We start from the raw sequence: 20,833 nt of genomic DNA, 5'->3' as shown, positions 1-20,833 counted from the left end.
CATAGATTTAGAGCTAGAAGGGACTTTAGAGGTGGACAATCAAGTCAGTCTCACCTTTTTACAGATAGGGAAACTGAGACCAAAAAGTTAAGTTAAGCTCCAGTATGGGCTGCTGTGTGGGTTCCTGTATGGACTGCTGCATAGGTTATTGCGTAGACTACTCCATGGAATTTGGCATAGGATCAATCAAAATGGGTTCCATCGTTTTAACCATTTCAGTGAGTTCTGTATCATTGTGGGTGTTTATTCCACATCAAAATGGGAAGGAATGTCTTGTGGGACCCTGGATTTATGACTATAAAGTATCCAGAGGGGGCTTCTCCTCATTTTCACCATTATCCTCAAAGAGAGGTGGACTCTGTCCAGGGTCTGATCCCTCTTCTCAGATTCCCTTTTTAGCAGGTTCCACAGAGCCCTCCAAATACTGCTGGAAAGCTAACATGATGATATCTACTTTGCCAAGGAACACACACAGGATCTGGAGCTTCTGCTGAAGGCTCTGTTTTACACGAATCACTAACAGAACCCTAAGAATGGTGACCAAGAGGTGCAAGTGACCAAACTGGGGAAGAAAGGGATTAAGTGCCCTTGGCATCTTTCATGAGATTTTGTTCCTTCAATGACATTACGAGTATGTATCCACCAATAGAAGAAGGAAGCAGAGGGGCAGCTAGATGGCGCAGTGGATAGAGCACCGGCCCTGGATTCAGAAGTACCTGAGTTCAAATCCGACCTCAGACACTTGACACTTACTAGCTGTGTGACCCTGGGCAAGTCACTTAACCCCAATTGCCCCTCAAAAAAAAAAAAAAAGAAGAAGAAGGAAGCAGAACCCACATTGAGTCTCCACTAGGGTAGACCCAGGCCCACTTACTCAAAAAACTGACTGAAATCTTCATCCTGAAGCAGTCAGTGGGTCCTTGCTATAGTGGCTCTCGGTGATACCCTGAATTGGTAAAGACCTTTCTAGGCTTCATTTTTGATGTCAGTTGTCCTGCTAGACCTACTGGGTGACATCTTGGTGAAGGGTGTGCCAGTAGTAATGAAAGTAAACCTTTCTGCTTTCCCACAATGTGTATTGTAGGTCAGAGGAGGTGACATGGACTTGCTTCACAAGCTCCAGGTGATCCTTCTAGTCCACCACCAATAGCAACCTCCTTTCAAGATACACAAACATCAAATTGTGACCTTCAAGGGTGAAATTATGGGTCTGCCTGCAAAAAGCCTCCCTTCTTTGAAGGGGTTACCAGGTGGTCAGGCAGGGAATCATCCTCCAGGAACCTTTGGACATTAAAGGTCATATGGTTGGGACAGCTGGGTGGCACAGTGGATGGAGCGCTGGCCCTGGAGTTAGGAGGACCTGAGTTCGGGTCCGGCCTCAGACACTTAGCACTTACTGTCTGTGTGACCCTGGGCAAGTCACTTGGCCCCAATTGCCTCACCAAAAAAAAAAAAAAAAGGTCATATGGTCCATGGCTTGCATGCAGGGAGAGCAGTGGAGATGGTTGTGCATAGTTAATGATGTCCAGTTCCTATCCACTGAACCTTCCAGCCATCTTCAATAGAACAAGCACATGCTGATATATTTGTAAAGGTCTTAGCCCAGTGTCTGATACATAGTAGACACTAAATAAATTATGATTCTCTTACATGGCTGATAATAATAAATTCATGCTATTTGTGTAACTGCTCCTTTTTCTGACCTACTTTGGGAGAATCAGAACCTAGTATTGTATTTTTCTGTTACCTCAAGATTTCTTGCATCTTTTTTTTGAAGCAATCAGGGTTAAATGACTTGCCCAGAGTAAAACAGCTAGTAAGTGTCAGAGGCCAGATTTGAACTCAGTTCCTCCTGACTTTAGGTCCAGTGTTCTATCCACTGTGCCTCCTAGTTGCCCTTACCTGTCTTATTTAGAGGCCATTAGGATGTCCTATGCTACAGCACTTCAAATATTTATGTTATATACCTCTATACCCAGAAACTTTCTCACTACATTACCTGCTTTTCCAAGTTCCACTAAGATTATTAGCTAGATTAGCTAATATTAGCTTTCTAAGGGCTCCATTCCTGGCCCCAAATAATTTTTCACCCTCACCAATCCTAAACCACATTTCCACCATCAAACTTCATTATACCCTTTTAAAATGAAATTCTACTTTTATCTTCCACATTTTTCAAACTTATAGAGCTTGAGATCTGGCAATGAACTCTGTGGTGGTCTCTAGGACAATAGACTCACAGGCTCATATGTTTAGAACTGGAAGGAAACTCAGTGATTGGCTAGTTCAACTCACTCATTTTGCAGATGAAGAAACTGAGGTGTAGTTTAATTGTAAGCCTTTTTTAAAAAGACATAAGCTTAAAAGAATAGTTATAAGGACGTATATGAGCTTGAGAATAACAACAACAGCTCAACAACAACAAACACACACACACACACACACACACACAAGTAAGACCCAGTTGGCTCACTTCAGGAATGCATTCATTTAAAAAAAAATTGGGGGGGGGGCAACGTAATGAGGGTTAAGTGACTTGCCCAAGGTCACACATCTAGTAAGTGTCAAGTGTCTGAGGCCGGATTTGAACTCAGGTCCTCCTGACTCCAGGGTGAGTGCTTTGTCCACTGAACCACCTAGCTGCCCCCAGGAATGCATTCATTTTTATATCATTATGGTAAATTCCAAAGGGTAGATTCCCAATTTATGGATGAGATTTTGATGAGTTTGAAACTTCCTAGGAGTTCTGGTTCCATATGACTTGTCATCTTCATTTCTTTGGGAAACTTGTCTTATATTTTCTTTAGGGCTTCAGACTGATTTTTTTTTTGGCCAAAGATTTCTTGGCAATCTCTTGTTCCTTGACCTCTTACTGATGCTCTAAGCCCATATCCCTCACTCTCGCTTCACTGGTTTCCAGAACTAGCCTTAACTCTCTAATCTGCCATTTTAATGATTCATGAGCCATCACCCTAGAATCCCTTGCTCCCCTGACTTCCTGCCATTACTGACCTCTTAATCCTTATCCTGGGGTAGCCTCCTTCATATATTTTCTCTGCTTCTACTCCAAGGCTGTGAACCGCCCCTAGAGAAAGCTACAAAATTGAGTTGATTTTTATCCAGAACAAATTTATGGTGCATGACTGAGCATGGCCCACATTGTGATTGCTCAGCAGTCTTGCTATTTTTCTTTTATTAAATTCTCTATCAATCCCCAGAAGTAACTGTTCCAAACTTTTTCCTCTCTTTTCAAGTCCCTACCCCACTAATATCTGCAGTCAATCAATCCATCAATGAGTATTTAGTAAGTGTCTATTATGTGCCAAGCACCAGGGTTGGTGCGAGGGCATACAAAGCCAGAAGATGACTCAATCTTCTCTTTTATTGAGAAGATCTAAGCTATCTCATCAGCTTTCCCCTGATTCATCTACTTTTATAAGCTCCTCAGCATTCATCACCTCTTCTCTTCTGCCTATCTCCCCAAATCAAGAAAGAACTATTCTCCTTGAGAAATCTTCTTGTGACTGATTTCACATTCTGCCTTAGACACACACTGGTTATATAACTCTACACAGGTCACTAAGCCTCAGTTATTTAACTTGTAAAATGGCGTCAATAATAATACCTCCCTCATAGGGTTGTTGTGAGGAGGGCATGAAATAACCGTATTTTGCAAACCCATACGTGTGATATAAAGGCTAGCTATTATTATTTTGTCTGTTTGGATTTTTATGTTTTATATTTTAATAAAACCATTTTATTTTTTAAAATTACTTATTGATTTATGTGGAAACATCCAAATAAAATGTCTAAGACTTTATAGGAAGAAAAACAATAACAAAGAAAACCCAGACTCCTCAATTGGGAGGGACCTCAAAGCTTATCAAGTTGGATAAAAATACCCTCCAGAGTACCCCTGACCTTTACGTGATTGTGACTCCTCTGACACTCTGCTCAGTATGAAGTAAAGAGAGGAGCTTCTTCTTTGTCAGTACATCTTTATTTGCTTGATTTTAGAGGAATGTATTTCAAATGGGCACCTGGCAAAGGGTGGGGAATTCAATAGTTTTTAAATCTTCAGAGATACTGAACAGGCCCTTGGTGTAATCAATTAGCCCATCAATGAATAATTGTCATGTAGCAGGGACTGAGCTGGATACAGGGGACTCGAAGACTCAAATGAAATGACCCTTGATATTGGGGAGTTTCCAACCCACTGAGTGAGACAGCAGGGAGGACAAAGAGCAATGAGGCCGGAGTTAGGAAAAGCATTTCTGCTATTCAGTATGTGATCTGGGGCAAGATCCAACCCCAATGAACTTCAGTTTCCCAATCCTTAAAATAGGCATAACAAGGCTTATTCTACCTGCTTTATGGAGTACTTGTGAGCACCAAGTCATAGTAACAGCTAGCATTTGTATACTGCTTTACAGTTTTCAAAGGACTTTAGAAATATGATCTCATTTGCTCCTCACAACAACCCTGGGAGGTAGGTGCTATTATTATCATCACCTCTTTTAGAGATGAGGAAACTGAGAAGTGACTTGCACAGGGTCACATAGCTTGGAAGTATCTGAAGCTGGATTGAACTTGGGTCTTTCAGACCTTGAGTCCTGACTACTCTCAAGAGCCATGCTGTACTCATCTGCCTCACTGTGATAACGGCTGCAGGGCTATCTGAATGGGGGACTGCAGTATAATGGAAAGAGTATAGAATTTGGATTCAAGTGACCAGAGGTTAAATCTCATATCCACCATTAACCACGAGGTGGTCTTGGATAAGTCTCTTCATTTCTTTTGGCCTCCAGAGATATTTTGCAAGGATCTATAAAATGAGGGGGATGGGCCAGATGACATCTGGGGTCACTTTCAGCTCTAGATAGAGGGACTATTATGTTGTGCAGTGGATAGAGGGCCAGGCCTGGAGTCAAGAAGACCTGAGTTCAAATCTGGTCTCAAAAACTTACTAGCTCTTTGATCTTGGGTAAAGTCACTTAACTTCTGTTTGTCTCAGTTTCCTAATATGTTAAATGAGAATAATAATATATGGTGAAGATCAAACGGAATAATAATTACAAAGTGCTTAATGCAGTATCTGGTACATAGTAAGCACTATATAAATGCCAGCTATTATTATTACCTATTATTATCTACAATCCTATTATAGTTTTCTGATTCATTTATCATTGAGGGGCCACTAAGTAGTATAGTAGATAGAGCATTGGTTAGATTCAAGAAGAACAGAATTCAAGTCCTGTCTCAAACACTTATTAGTTGTATGTCCCTGGCCAAGTCACTTGACTTCTACCTCAGTTTTCTTATCTATAAAATGGGGATAAGAGTACTACCTCCCAGGTTTGTTGTAAGGATCAAATGAGGTAATAAATTTAAAAAATTTCACAAACCTTAAAACACCATATAGATTCAAGTTGTCATTGCATTTGGATCTATTATTTCTTATGCTTCCTAGAGATGCTAATTCAAAGGAAAAGCTAGTGTGAAATGTTTATTTTTTTTTCTTTGCCTAACTTTCTTTCTCCTGTGGTTGTGAACAAATAGTCAAAGCTCTTTGACCTTTTGTGTTTGAAAAGGGCACATTTATTTCTACTATCTTCTGCAGTGATATCTTGAGAGCTCATGTGTATAGGGAGGTAACTTTTTCATTGAAAGTGATGGGGATTTTCAACTAGGGGAAGAGAAGAATCAGGGCTGACAAAGGAACCCTGATAATATTCGAGAATCTGCAGTGTAGAAGAGAGATTGAGCCTATTCTCTAGTCTAACAGATTTGTTCTGTTTCTCCCCGAGGCTGAAACAAGGAGAGCAATGGGTAAAAGTTCCAAAGAGGTAACTTTTGTCTTGATATCAGGGAAAACTTCCTAGTAATTAGTGCTATTAAAAAGTGGGACAGACTGCTTCAGAAAGAAAGGAAGTTTGCCCTTTGGGGACATCTTTAGGCAGAGGTCAGATGACCATTTGTTGTAAAAAGAATTCTTTTTTAGCTGTGGTCTTGGACTAGATGGTTGCTGATGTCCCTTCTCACTAAAATACTGGATTCCATAAAACGTCTCTTGATTGAATTTAAACTGAGTTTAAAAGTAGTCTCTGAACATCTATTTTCTTGTATATTTGATTAGATGTCAGTGCATAATAGAAGAATCACAAATGTATGTTATTGAACTCTTTTGTGAATACTTGTCTTTTTTATAATTACCTTATCTTTTGAAACAAGGAAACAAGTTAATAATGGTTAGCCAGTTCCCTGACTTCCACAACCCATGGCTGCATAATACATTGGAGTGACCTCTAGAAAGTCCTACTGTGCTGACAAGGACTATGAGTTTATTTGTCTACGTGGGATAATGAGCCAAATGCATACCACTAAATTGGCATGGAGTGTGAAGAGGCTTGGTAGGTTTTTTTTTTTGTTTAGATAAAAATAAGATTTAAAATGTTTTTTTCTTCACAAGTACCATACAATCCAGCAAGATGCAGAAAATAAAATATGATGTATTAATGTCTATTTATTAGCTATTTCCAATTGTCAAATCAATTCTACATTTTGTTTTCAAAATCAATTTTCTTTGAAACTATTATGCCATGGTTACTGCAATTTCTCTCTATATAATATCTTTTATTTACTTAAATGGGGCTCAAAGACAAGTAAAAAGAGAAATCAGAGTTATTCAATAATGAGAACATGAAAAATCTCTCCACTCATCTCTGCAAAAACTTTTACTTAACACACTACAGAGAGATGTTTATAAAGATGTAATTCAAGGATCACATGGATAGAATTTTACCTCCCTCATCCCAAGATTCTTGTCCTTACCCTCACTCAGTGAAGTGCTGGGTATATAGTAAGGACTCACTGACCTTTTGATGGACAGGGCATCCTTGAGATCTCATTGTATATCCAGGATACTTAAAACATTCTTTGAACTAGGAATTATGGGTAGATGTCAAAGCAGTCTTTCAAATTCATAGGCATGATCACATCACTCTCCTACTGAAAAACTTTGGATTCCTCCCCATTTCCTTTCTTTTTTAAAATTAATTAAATCCCTACTATGTACCAGGGACTGGGACAAGCACCAGGGAAACAAAGAAAGTCAGAAGACAGGCCCCCAGGTCCCCAGGCTTGGGAAGTTCATCCTCCAATCTGACCATTGACCTTGTTGGCTGCCATTAGTGCAAACAAAATGCCACATTGTTCAGGAAGTCTTCCCCAACTCTTCTTCTTTCCTGACCCTATTGATTATTTCCTGTTTATCTTGTAAATAGTTTGTTGGCACATATTTGGTCTGCTTCTTGTTTCCCTCATTGGATTGTGAGCTCAGTGAGGTCAGGGAGTGTCCTCTGTTCCTCCCTCGGTGTCCATACCAGTCCCCAGTACATAGCAGGAACATTAAAAAAATTAAAAATAAGAATAAATAAATGTTATTTTAAATTATGGAATAAAATAGACATTTCCATAACATAATACAAAACTACAAACCTGCTATGCAAAACTTGCTATTTCTTTCAAATATACAACAAAATTACTATGTAAATTTTTCCCTCCCCCTCAAGAAATAGCTACCATCAGAAACAAATAGGGTATGTATGTGTGTGTGTTTGTGTGTGTGTGTATGTGTGTGTGTGTGTGTAAAATTATTCCATACATCTATTTATCAGGAGGGTTTTTTTTTTGCCCCCTCTGGATATAGATAGTATCTTTCTTCATATGTCCTTTATAATAGCCATTTCCTTCTAAAGAGAAACTCCTCAGTCTAACATTTAGGACCCTCCTCACCCTAACATAACTTTTTTAGACTAATCATGTTATTGTCCCTTTCAATATACTTAGGCATCCTACAAATTGGCCTACTCACTGTAGTCCTGGAATGCAATTTCATGGGTCCTTCTTCTGCACTCCCTTTTGTCTTGAGTCCCTGATCCTATAATAAATAATTCTGAATGTGACTGTTTTCCAAGCAAAAGACCTCCCCATCCACCATTTCCAACTACTGACAGCTTTCCTGTTCTTTAAGAATTAGCTCAGATGGTGCCATCTCCATGAAGCCATCATGCCTCATAAATCTCTGTACATAGTTCATCTGAATTTTGATTATTTGTCCATAAACTTCATGCCTCTTCTGACTCTGTAAGCTCCTTGAGGGTAGGTGTTTGAGGAATTAAGCACAATTGTGAGGGTAATGAAGGATACATTTTTTAAAAAATATCACAAAAATGGCAAGTTTTCTAAAGAAATGAAAAAAAAAACCCAACCACAATAGCTAGTGGCACATATGCCTACACTTACATCTCAGTGACTCTTTAAAGAAGGGCTTTTGCAGATGCCACATTTGCATAGCCACATGACAGGGGGGAAAAAGATCTTGTGCTTTTTCTTCTATGATAACAAAAATAAATAAATAAACAAATAAAAAGACATATGACTCCAGAGTACAAAACACATCCCTAAAAGCCTTCTTCCAACAAGTTGTATCAAGTGATTTGGGAAGGCTATTGCTGTGTTATTAGGGTTTCAAAAGCAGAAATGTCAATGTAGGCACATCTTTGGCAACTGTTGGAACACATTCAGGTCATTGTTTCCTCTCTCTGGTGTCTAGTGCCTAGAAGCCATGCTTAGTACTCTCCTTGGGTAGCAAGGGGTCATTGTTCCAATAACAAGAATGTTCCTAATGAGGTCTTTCAGAGCCAGTTTAAGCTGTAATTCTGATAGCATGCTCATTCTATGCTTCTACCCTCTCACTCTGGCAAAAGGGCATGTTTTGAGAGCCCAGACATAAGAGGTAGACTTATTCCATGAGATTCTTGAACAATGGAAGGGAAAGAGAGAGAACATAATAATTTGGCATCAAATGCACTGAGTAAAGCTTGAAAGAAATTCTAGAAATTCACATAGCATCAACAAATAAGAATTATTAACAATTCATGTTTACATAGTGTTTTTAATGGTTTATAAAGCACTTTCCTGACAACCACTTTGTGAGGCTTTTCTTTTTTGGCGGGGGTAGGGGGGGAGGGCAGGGCAATGAGGGTGGCGACTTGCCCAGGGTCACACAGCTAGTAAGTGTCAAGTGTCTGAGACTGGATTTGAACTCAGGGCCTCCTGAAGCCAGGGCTGGTGCTTTATCCACTGAGCCACCTAGCTGCCCCTGAGGCATTTTTATAAATAAATTACAAAACCAAAAATTAGAGAAGGCAAGACCCTGAGTTAATAAGGTTCAAATAGTTAATGTTAGAGTAAGAACTCAAATTCATCTTTCCTGAATCTAAGTGCTATACTATTTCTTCTATACTCTATTATCAATATAAAAGAAAGTAGCTTTTCTGGGATACAGTTAAAGTAAGCCTGGAGCTTGTTACAAAGGCACTGGATAAAATTTTGTAGGATGAAAGACAAGTCTCTTTCTGTGGTAAGAAGGGAAGTTTTTCTTGTATGACTTTCTGGTGAAAAGAGCCAACATTAGACAAATTATCAAAATTAAACTTTTGAATAACTTTCCAGGGTCATAGAAGAAATGGAAAAGAATACCTCATTGCTTTCTTCTTCTATTTTGATGATCATTATTTTTTCTCTTGTTTTCCAAGCTGTAGAGACATGGTACTGCAATGAGGAAGAGCTGAACTGGCAGTCACCATACATAAGTTCGAATCCTGATTCTTGCCACTTGCTACCTGGGTAAACTTCAACAAGTCATTTTTTACTTCTCTGGATTACAGTTTTTTCATCTGTAAATAGAGGTGGAATTGGGGTAGAGTTGGGGTGGACTAAATGACTTCTAGGTTCCTTTACAGTTTTCAATCTAGGACACTATAATGTAATAAGAAAACCCCTTCAGGGAAAGACTCAGAAATTGTCTCACCTATTACTGATCTCAGTTGGTGGGGTCCCTGGAAAACGGTGAGTCTATAGAATGTAATGATTCTCCAGGAATTAAACAAATCTCAATGAAATATTTATTTCATTATTCTTATCTAAAAGTGATCACAATGTCCTCTTTCTAGTTGAGTTTCCTTACCATTTCTAAAATTAGGGTATCATGATTTTTCCTGTGCTTTGCCCCCAACATTATTTTATTCCTCCCTAGTTTATATCTCTTTCCTGCTCTTTCCCAATGATAGCATGCTGTGCTTTCAAAATCCTTAAATTTCATGTAACTTATTCTCTTTTTTAAATTCTCTGTTATTTATTCTACCCTTGTTTTTTAATACCGATAGAATGTGTTTATTGAGCTGTTGAACAGACAAAAAAGATGGTCAGTCTGGTATGGGGATAAAGAGTTTTATTGGCAGTCAAAGGAGAAATTGTTCCTGCTCTAAATGTCAGTATCTGCAATCGAAGTGCTTCTGGGTAAATTATTTGTGCACTAATTTTCTGGATTTTTTTCATCTTTAAAAGAATAGTCCTTCTTTATATGGCCCTCAGTGGATAAATCAGATATTGCCCATAAAGTACATGGAAGTTTGCTGGGGGAAAGAATGGTACTACAAGAAAGAACCACCTCCACACACACAAAATCAAGACTTGAGACCACCCATTGCCATGAAGAAAATGAAGAGTATAATGATGTCAAGTTCAAAGGCAGAAACCCAACCCAGGCTTTGCACTCCTGGCAGGAACACAATATCAATATCATTTCATCCACACTAAGGGCTAGAATGCTTTAATTAATAAAAAAAAAAGATCCAAGTTGGGTAAGTGTTGGGCTAATTAGACTGAGAATTAAAGTAAGGTAAGTAGTATACAGGCATGAATAAAAACTACTGAACACAAGTTGATTAATTATCAAGAGAGTTTTTATTTGCTTAGGTAATGTTTTTAAATTCTGGGTACAGGGGCATTAAAACCAAAATGTTCTAGTTGCCATAACAACAATTATAATGCCTTCATAATGTCACTTCTCAGCACATTGTTTGGGGTGCGACTGTATTATTTTACAGCTATGGTTGCTAGGAGAATGCAAAGGTCTCTCTCACATGTAGTTAATGTAGTCCTTATTCTGGGAAAATACAATGTAATGTTTTTTGGCTTCTGAAGAAGTACACAGTTAAATGACCAAAAGTCTCTGGTGTGAAATCCCAGGGATGGAGTGAAGCCCAGGGAGTCAAACATTCTCATGATCTAAAGAAAAAGAAAGGAACTATGGGGGGAAAACTCTATATGTTTGTTTGAGATCTCAGAAAAAATACATAATTGGCCCTAGGGTAAGAACTGTCAATGATAGCTTTCTAATCTCTCATGCTATCTTCTTCTAGTTTCTTTCTTTCTTCCTTCCTTCCTTCCTTCCTTCCTTCCTTCCTTCCTTCCTTCCTTCCTTCCTTCCTTCCTTCCTTCCTTCCTTCCTTCCTTCCTTCCTTTCTTTCTTTCTTTCTTTCTTTCTTTCTTTTTGCAAGGCAATGGGGGTTAAGTGACTTGCCCAGGGTCACACAGCTAGTAAGTGTCAAGTGTCTGAGGCCGGATTTGAACTCAGGTACTCCTGAGTCCAGGGCCAGTGCTTTATCCACTACGTCACCTAGCTGCCCCCCTCCTAGTTCTTTCTTAATGATCAGGGGTTATAATGCTGAGTAAGAGTGCTACACACCTAAATCATTAAATCTACCTGTAACTATTTATTGAGTACTTATTGGACACTCATTCTGATGTTACACATTATGACCAGCTAAGAAGTGCCTGACGTTTTTGTAGAATTCGAAAATAACGAAGCAGTCTCACAATCTTCATATTATTCACATAAGAGTCATGCAACAACCCTGGATGTTATGCATTTGCAAGTATTATTATTCCCATGAATATCACAGTATAATGATGGAAAGGTACTGAAGTAGTCAAAGGGTGAGCATACTGAATCCTAAAACCAAAGAGAAACTCCAAAAAAGAGTAAGAGTATAGATTATCATGAAAGAATTGTATGTCAGAAAGAAAAGATAGCTTATGAATGAGAGATGACAGGCAGATGACTAGTGTACTCCACTGATACTCTCTTTTTTTTTTTTTAGTGAGGCAATTGGGGTTAAGTGACTTGCCCAGGGTCACACAGCTAGTAAGTGTTAAGTGTCTGAGGCCGGATTTGAACTCAGGTACTCCTGACTCCAGGGCCGGTGCTCTATCCACTGCGCCATCTAGCTGCCCCCACTGATACTCTCTTGATGCCATAAGAAATGAAGGAAGGAAGTACTTTAACACCTCCTGTAATGACCTGACCTCCTGTGGTTGGTATGGATGGGTAGTTATCTGCACCTAGAAAGGAACTCCCAAATGGATGAGATCACAAATTCACTTTAATTAAATGATTGTTGTCCTCATTCTCGAAGAGGACCAAAATGACATCACTAAGTTAGAGTCAAGTTACAGTATGTCCAACTGTGGCTGATCAGAACAATATAAGCTCAAAAGGCTCTACTGCAGATCAGGCACAAATGGTTCATGTGAACATTTGAAGAGGAGATGGCTCTAAATATGCACATCTCATATTTTTTTGAGTTACTGCAATTCTGCTTTGCTCATAGAGCACAGTGGCTTCTTTGATGTGGGTATGCCATGCTGGGAGGTCCTTTGCCAGCATCTCCCATGTGACAAATCAATTATACAGTTCTTCAGAGAGACCTTGAGAATGGCATTGTATTGCTTCTTCTGACCACCAGGTGAGCACCTTCCTTGTGTAAATCTTAAATATTAATATTTAAATATAAGTAGAGGTGAGTAGTTAAATATAACTCTATTAACAAAAGAAAAAACTGAGGCTCAGAGAGGTGATATGACTTTCCTGTGGTCGAATAGCCATGGAACTTTAATTCATGTCTCCTAAAATCATTCCCATGCTTTTACCATTATACTATACTGCCTACTTAGATGAATGGATAGATTCATCTGGATAATCCAGGGTCTATTGTTGTTATATTTCTTTCTTTCTTTCTTTCTTTCTTTCTTTCTTTCTTTCTTTCTTTCTTTCTTTCTTTCTTTCTTTCTTTCTTTCTTTCTTTCTTTCTTTCTTTCTTTTTTTTTTGCAGGGCAATGGGGGTTAAGTGACTTGCCCAGGGTCACACAGCTAATAAGTGTCAAGTGTCTGAGGCCAGCTTTGAACTCAGGTCCTCCTGAATCCAGGGCCAGTGCTTTATCCACTGCGCCACCTAGCTGCCCCCTGTTATATTTCTAATACCAACAGTTATCTAGCATACTAGTCACACACATATATTAATGTTCATATAATAATACCTATTTTCTCTACCTTCTCTTGCCCCCTAAGAATGAGCTTACCCTAGGGTTGTGTGCTCAGCCCTCTTTTCTTTTCTCTGTACCCTCCACTCCCCTAACTCTAATGTCCCTCTTATTGAGATCACTTTCGAATCTCTATATCTAGCCCCAATCTCTTTCCTGAAGTCCCTGGATTTCCTTGTTGACCATCTCCATTTGATGTGCCATTGGTAGCTCAAGTTCAACAAGTCTAAATGTGAACTCTTCACCCCCCACTCCTAACCCTTCTCCTCCTTATCACCCATTCTGTTGATGGTATCTCCATTTTCAAAGTACTCAGGGTCAAGGCCTCAATGTCGTGTTTGACTCTTTCCTCTCTCTCATGCTTTACATCCAATTAGTTACCAAATACCTATCAATCTCCATGTACACATCTTTTATCAGTTCCTTTCTCCTCATTCCTATTACTATGACATATGTTAAGCTCTTTAGTATCTTTTCCTTTAATTATTATATTTGCTTCCTGATTACTCTCCTTGCCTATAGTCTCTCTATTTTTCACTCTCTGCTAAAATAATTTTCTTAATTCATCAATATGACCATATCATTCCTGATATATATTATATCATATATAATATTATATATTCAAACTACTTCTGTAACTACCTATGGTTATAGCAGTTCTCTTTGAATTTTGTTGATCAGACACCCTTATGAGTAAAAAAAAAAATTTTGAGCCCTTCACAATCTGGCTAGAAATTGATGCTTCCAGGATTATATCATTCATTGCCCTTTGCCTACTCTCTGTTCAAGTTAAACTGGTTCATTTCCTATTTCCCAACTCTTCATGGACTCTCACTTTTGTACATCTCAACAGGTTGTTGCCTATTTCTGAAACTCCCTCCTCATCCTCACCTCCTGGAATCTGCTTTTTCTTATAAGACCCAGGTTCCATCTCCTCGATCAAGCCTTTCCTGAGGTGTTTTCTCATCCCTCAGATTATTTTAAAATTCTTTGTCATGACCCGTCCTTGCCAGTTATCACTTCTTACTTTAGATCTTATTTACTTGGTGTACCTGTTACATTTCTCCTATGAAAATTTAGTCTTCTTTAAGGCCCAGGCAATGGTATTTTATATATTCATATCCTCTCTATCTAGCACAGTACTTCACCTATAGATGACTATAAATGCTCTGATAAATTAACTTTTCAGAAATAAGTCAATTTTCCCCCATGCCTGTAGCACTCTCCATCCTCTGCTCCAATTACTGACCTCCCCAGTTTCCTTTAAGTCCCAACTAAAATCCCACTTTCTACAGGAAGCCTTCTCCAATCCCTCTTAATTCTAGTGCTTTTCCTCTGTTAATTATTTCCTATATATCCTGTATATCATTTGCTTTGTATATATTTGTTTGTGTATGTCCCCCATTAGATTCTAAACTCCTCGGAGGTACTGTCTTTTGATTGAAGGGATTGGGCATCTTTAATCTGGAAAAAAGTATGCTGGGAGTAGGGAACATGGTAGTTATGTTCAAGAATTTCTAAGAGAAAGATGGAATAGATTTTTCTGACTGGCCCCAGCTGGCAGAGCAAGCACTGAAAGATACACAAATTAAGACAACCTTCAGGGCAGCTAAGTGGCGCAGTGGATCCAGGAGGACCTGAGTTCAAATCCAGCTTCAGACATTTGACACTTACTAGCTGTGTGACCCTGGGAGAGTCACTTAACCCTCATTGCCCCATTAATAATAATAATAAATTAAAAATAAAATAATACTAATAAAAAATTATACCTTGAAGGATCAAACAAAATTTTTTTTTCCTATCAACTAATGTGCTGGATACTCTTAGTACTTGGTGAAAGGAGTGGAAATGTAGGCTTTAAGAGAAAAAGAGCCTTCCTTGCTTTCCAAAAGTGAACTGTCCCCAGAGGAAGTCATGGATTCTTCCTCAACACAGATCTTGAAGCAAACGTTGGAGTTGAGTAAAAGGCAGAGGTAATTCTTTTCCAGGTATGCTTGAACTAGATGGTTCCTGGATTTCTCTTTAACTTGAAGAGTCTGTGATTATGTGTCTCTTTCCAGAAGGGGAAAAATGTTGTTCTTGTTTTCCCATTCCAGCTTTCCTATTTGCTCTGCCACTTCATGGTTCCTAACCCACTCCTGGTGTTTTCCAGTAGAACACATTGTTCTCACATGAGGTCTTCACATGATGATTCTTTCAGTTGCTTCTCAGAGGATTATAGCAGTGGCTGGAGCAGATGTTGTGTAAATGATTTTCCATGCATATTGTTTTCCCTAGTAGTCTTCTGAAAAATGAGATAAACAGAATTCATTGTTGTATTATAGGTTAATTTTGCATCCAGGCTTTTTTTTTTTTACACATACCCTGCTCTCGAAACTTTTCATAATAACTTTGGATTGGAGTGCTCAAAACAAGTCCCTACTGAGTTTTTGTTTTCTATCCTCCTTCTATCAAGGGGCACTATTTGGGCTTTATTCCAGATGGCTGCCTAAATGGGAATTGATGGCCAATGCTGACATTTTCTAGAGGAACTTAATCTGGAGAGCCAGTTTCTGGGAGTATATTAGTTTGGCCTGTTGTCCCTTCACACCTGATTGAGTTTCAAACACCACCTCATCTTCTGCCCCATGGGCCCATCATTAATCCAAGACACTCCAAAAGGCAAACAATATCTTTTCCAAAGGGATCTTAATTTTTAAGACATGAAAACTAAAAGAGCTTGAATATTTTACCTGAAAGAAACTTGGAAAAGTACATCTTTCCCACATTTTCCCCTCCTATTTTAGGTCAAATTACCAAATGCAGACAAAATGCTTAGCTTCACCCTTCATGTGTGGGTGGACTTGATTTAGGAACAGAATGCTAAATTGCAGAATGGAGCTATGCCTGAGAAAGGGATCCAAGTGGACTGAGGTGGCAGTGGTGGCACAGTGGGAAGGGCACGTTTTAGAAAACTGGGCCAATATCATCACATCTACTTCCATGGTGAAGGCAAGAGCAAAACTGTAAAACCCTGCAATGTGATGTGAAAACTTCTTAAGGCTTTTTAAATTGTCTACAGATCTCTTTTTAAGCAAGTTTGAATGTAATAAACAGGAAATCAGAATGTACTAGATGACCTGTTTTAGTTCTATGATTTCATATTTACAGATAGTCCCATTCTATTCAATCAGTAAGAGAATGCATTCAATTAAATTATTTCAGAAAGGGTAAAGGTTAAATTGAATCAGCCCCTAACTGAATTCCAGAGTCACTTCATCCTTTCATTATGCAACTAAAATCAGACCATCAGGCCAATCTAGCAGCCAAGGGATTGTTAATAAAGTCAGAATTTCATAGAAGCTGTGTGTGTGTGTGTGTGTGTGTGTGTGCGCGCGTGTGCGCATGCGCATCTATGGTGGAGTGGGGAATGAAAGTAGGAAGCATTATCTCTGGAGATTTTCTGACCATTGTTTCAAATTTTGTCCCAGAAACATGAGCATTACTAACCCCTTTAATATTTTCCTTAAATCGTTTTAACAAATGGAGTGACATCATCTTTAACAAAGTTCAACCTTTACCTTTATGAAAATGATCTCTCCTTTTGTCTCATTTGAAGTGGATGAAGAAACATATCTGGTCAAGAGAGAGAATGTAACTTTTGAAAAAAGTCCTTCATGACTGAGGTGGGGGGAAATTGAAATGGCTTAAAAAGAACTAGATCTTTATATAAAATATCAAGAGGGCATGGGATGGAAGTAAAAAAAATTAACTTTATTTTGATTTTTGAAGGGAAAGATGGGACAGAATCTGGGTTAAAACTTAATTATATGGGAAAACCACAAAAAAGGCTGGTTGAATCGGTTAAAAGATATAGGTCAATCTACCTTATTTGTGGAATTGATGGACAATATGGAACATTGCCTATACCACCAGAATTGACTGCTGAATTCATTTATTCTCTTTCTTTTTTATTCTTTGTTGCAAAAGAATGGCTCCCTGTATAGGAAGGAGGAATATATCCAAAATAATTTTTTAAAAAGATATCAATTAAAATACAATTCAACTTTTATCTGTATTGTGTAGTCCAAAGGACTTTTAATTTATCATAGGATTGTTGGTTGGTGGTTGTCCTTTCGTCTTGAAGGTGATCAAAATGACATCACTATGTTAGAGTCAAGGTCCACTATTACTGGCTGTGGCTGATCTGACCAATACAAACTTGGAAGGCTCTACCACAGGTTGGGTGCATATAATATAATTCATTGTAATGAACTGGAAAGAGTCCTAGCACTTGGGTTCAATGAATGACCTTGCTATTCATTACCTATGTATCTTTGAACAAATCACTTTTCCATTTTGGGACTCAGTTCTCTCATGTGTAAAATTATCTGGTTGGACTGGATGACCTCAAAAATAGAACAGCAGTGTGATTCTGTGGATAGATTATTGTTTCTGGGGAAAGCATCTGATTTCTAATCCTTCCTCTGATGCTAAATACTTGTATAACAATGGACAAATCACACAACCGCACCCTTCCCCACAAAAACTCAGCTCCTTCATTTGTAAAAAGAAATTGGACGCTTTGAATTTCCAGTTCCCTTCTAGCTCTAAAGGTCTAATCTATTTTAATGTATTTCCTCCCTTAGTCATATTGGCATATATTATATATCACAGCTACTTTTTCTTTAATTCCTGGCAATCACTAAATAGTTATAGTGCTATATTCTTGGGGAAAATACACCAGTAGCCAAATTTTGAGGTCAAGGGATATTTACATGTCCACCCTCAGAAAGAGAGGTGAATATGGATTATATGATGTGAAAAGGCTCAGACTATTTGGGTGAAAGAGAGGAATTGATTTTTTAAGTAGGGAGGGGAAATAAGAATATTTCAAACATAAATATGAAAAAATGGAAAATATATTTTCTACATTTCAGCTTCTTTTAGACTCTGATGGAATCACTGTGAGGCTTTGGCAATCCCTAAGAGGCATTTCTGTATTTTGATGTAGAATTCCAGACTCAGAGTTCCTAAGTCTAGTTTTCAGGTATGCAAATCTCTTCTTATAAGATCAATCAATAGAAAGGATAAAGGCTAACCAAACTCACATGAAACTGCTTATCAGAAGGTTGATTTACTAACTTTTATTTGAAGCTTCTTGTACAGAATTCTTCCTATGATGTTCTATCATGGCATGAAGGTTACCTGGGCTTCTGGAAGGCCATTTAAGCCATTGACACATCCTACTGAGCTGGAAAGTCTCCAGTAAGGGCACTGAAAACAATGAACACCAAACAATGTTCACACACAACATTTTATTGTTTATATCTTAGAGACTGGATTTAGAATCAGAGTCCTGAGGTAGAATCCTGCCTCTGACATTTATTAACTGCCTGCCTATGTTTAAGATTTTTTTTAATCTTCAATAGTTTTTTTATTTTAAAAATTTTATTCATTTAGAACTTTTCCCTGTTACATGTAAAAACAAATTTTAACATCAATTTTGTAAACTTTGTGTTCCAAATTCTCTTCCTTCCTCCCTCCCCACCCTCCCTTAATAACGCAAGCAATTCAGTATGTTATACATGTGCAGTCATGCAAAATATTTCCACATTGGTCAGGTTGTGAATGAAAACAGACAAAAAAACTTTAGGAAAAGGAACTGACAAAAAAATCTGTATTCCAATACCATCAGTTCTTTCTCTGTAAATGGATTACATATTTCATAAGTCCTTCAGAGTTGTCATGGATCATTACATAGCTGAAAATAACTAAGTCTATGTTTAAGTTTTAAAAAAAGAATCACTTAACCACTCTGGGCTTCAATTGTTTCACCTGTAAAATGAGGGAGTTAAAGTTTAAGTAGGTTTTCAAGATCACTTACTGCTTCGAATCTATGTTTTTATCATCTAGTAATCTGTTCCTAATGCAGGATTCATTTCAGTGTTAGGTCATCAGCTTGATACAGCAAAATGCAAGCTTCATTACACATTGGGAGAAAATAAAGATGAATAGAAGATTTTGTGTGACATTTCGAGCAACCCAAGTTCTTTAAGTAAGTTGTGACCCCCTCAAATGGGAAATGGTTGTTGCCATTTTAAGAGTTTAGGTATAATAAAACAATCTCCACAGCAAAGAGGCCAAGATAGATAGAATAGACATAGCTTCAGCCAGCAAACACTTTATCTCCTGGCCACATGGACAAGCATGGAAGCAAGGTCAACACTGATGTAAAATAAAAGCTCATTTGTAAAATATTTTAAAAGATGACTAAAAATTTTATTGTTCAGAAAACAAAAAAAAATATTTGAAGAAGAAACAAGATTGTAGATAATATGTATGAGATCCAAGTAAAACCACTCATCCAGACAGCATTATAGGTGAACCTGGGAGGACAATGAAGAAATGAGAAATGGAGGCATTTGGGTCACATTTAGAGACAATTTATCCTCAGCCTTGATGTTTGTAGAGACATATTTAGACTTTTTTGACTCAAGTGCTGATATGTATAAAAGAAAATGAAATAGTACTTACTAGTATGAAGGCAGGAAGAGCAACTGTATCTGATTGAATATATACAGAAGAATTCTATGCGTAAAGAAATACAGTTTTCAAAGTACTCTGGGATCAATTTTTCAAGATGTTTTAAAAAGGGGAAGGTCCCCAAAGGGGACATGACAGCATTTATATTAAGAAAATATACACATGTGAGGCAATGCAGGGACCCCAAGAATAATGAAGAACATTCAGGTGAAAATTCACAGAGACAGAAATTGAAGCAAAATTTTCATCAGAATATACTCCAGATCACCTGGACAGAAAAGAGAAACAGATGAGGCGCTTGGAAAACATATTGCAAACCTAGATAGGCATGTGATAGAGGATATTTTTACACTTTTTCTCCCCATCAATATTCACTAGGGAAATTGGTCTATAGTTTCCTTTCTCCCTTTTTGGTCTTCCTGGTTTAGTTATCAGCATCATATTTAGGTTGTAAAAGGAACTTGGTAGGCCTCCTTCTTTGCCTGTTTTTCCAAATAGATTGTATAGTATTGTAATTAAGTAATGTGATAAAATTGTGATAGTGAACTTAAATCATGTGGACACATCTGCTGGAGCTCTCTCTGTTAAAAACAAGATAGCTTATAACTTCTTGACTTGTCTGAATTATGATTTCATTCTTCTAAAGGTGGACAACCCAACAAACAAAACTTTTATTCTGATTCTTACATACACATGCACATGCACATGCACATACACATACATGCAAGATACACTTTTAAAACATTAGCCATGTTGTAAAAAATAAAAAGGCAATAAAAATAAAGTCAAAGAAAATATGAAACTGATTAATGCTGCAAATTGTATGAAGTATTCTTTCCAGATTAGAATATGGGATAGAAAGGGGACCAGCCATAGTCTGATATATATTCTAGATTTGGGAAAAAGGATATTTCAAAAATTTCAGACAAAAGATAGATAGAATCTTTTAAAATATAATTCCTCATAGAAATTCAGACTACATAACAAAAAAGAATAAAATTCTGGACACATAACATGAAAAAATTTATTGAACAAAAAAAGAAGACGTTTTCAAAGATGCTGATGTTGTTAGACAAGGAAC

This window comes from Dromiciops gliroides, chromosome 6, assembly GCF_019393635.1.
Source record: "Dromiciops gliroides isolate mDroGli1 chromosome 6, mDroGli1.pri, whole genome shotgun sequence".
In the NCBI taxonomy this organism is placed as follows: Eukaryota; Metazoa; Chordata; class Mammalia; order Microbiotheria; family Microbiotheriidae; genus Dromiciops; species Dromiciops gliroides.
The sequence above is the reverse complement of the archived record's forward strand: the minus strand, read 5'-3'. Positions refer to the sequence as shown.